This window comes from Octodon degus, unplaced genomic scaffold (genome assembly GCF_000260255.1).
Source record: "Octodon degus isolate 3935 unplaced genomic scaffold, OctDeg1.0 scaffold00114, whole genome shotgun sequence".
Classification (NCBI taxonomy): Eukaryota; Metazoa; Chordata; class Mammalia; order Rodentia; family Octodontidae; genus Octodon; species Octodon degus.
In genome coordinates, this window is record NW_004524690.1 from 1,902,280 (window position 1) to 1,903,520 (window position 1,241).

At 31.8% G+C, this 1,241-nt stretch overlaps 1 pseudogene; it reads right to left on the bottom strand.

The window, feature by feature from the left end:
• The window catches only part of LOC101579343, a 7,030-nt pseudogene that overhangs the window by 4,962 nt on the left and 827 nt on the right, over positions 1 to 1,241 (bottom strand).

Genomic DNA, 1,241 nt, shown 5'->3' on the forward strand with positions numbered 1-1,241 from the left:
AGAATGATTTTTTCTAATGGTGTTTGTAAATAGGATCACAAGTCTGCATCTTGTACAGCAATTAACCACTAAGAAGAATATATGAGGTGTATTATTTGTTGAAACTGTACTTTCGATTTGATTTGAAACTGTCTCATTGCTAAATGTTTATCAATAAAACATTGAAAAGAAGAAAAAGGAGTTCACTAGTTTTACCTTTTAAAAAACACCAACTTTTTTTTTGAACTATCACCTCTTCTGTTCAAGATAGTACTTGAAGGATTATCCAGAGAAATTAGTCAATAGACAAATAAATGGGATACTTATGGGAAAGAACTCAAGTTACCTTTATTTACAGGTGACATGATAATCTACATTATAGATACAAAGCATTACACCAACAAAACTTTCAGAATTAATAACCACTTTAAGCACAGTAGTAAGATACAAGATCAATATTAAAAAGCATTAGTATTTGAAAAACACCAATTTTTCTTTTCCTCTGTTTTTCTTTTTTTTTCTTTTGCTTTTTTCTGTGCCAATTATTATGACTTCCCTCCTTCTACTAACTTTGAACTCAGTTTGTTTTGGTTTTTCCTACTCCTTGTGCTTGAGAAGTATGTGATCTCTGCTCAATATGTCTGTTGGGTGCAGTTCAGCTATAGAGTTGCCAAATTTGATTTACTTTTAAATTTCTATCTGGTTGTTCCATCCATCATTGATAATTAGGTACTGAAGTCTCTTATCTTTATTGTATGTATTACTGTCTGCTTCTCCTTCCATATCTACCAATATTGGCTTTGGATATTTACTAGTTTGATGCTGGATGAATTTAACCTTATAATTATAAATTCTTGATTAAGAGACCCTTTTTTATTGTATTGTGACCTTCCTTATCTCTGTGACCATTTTTTTACTTAAAATCTACTTTGCACAATGTCAATATGTCTACCTACGCCCTCTTTTTGGTTACTTTTGCAGGGGATAATTTATCCATTCCTTATTTGCAGCCTTTGGGTGTCCTAAATTTAAAATGAGTCTCTTGTAAACATCATGTGCATGGATACTGTTTTCAAACCTTTCATCCCCTCTATTTTTTTAGTTAGGGAATTAAATTCATTTGCGTTTAAATTGAGATTGACCAAGATGCCCATCACCTGAGGAATGGTTGAGAAAGGTGGTATTTTTACACAATGGAGTATTATTCAGCTATTAAGAATGATAAACTGCAAGCCTTTATATTGAAGTGGATGCCACTTGAA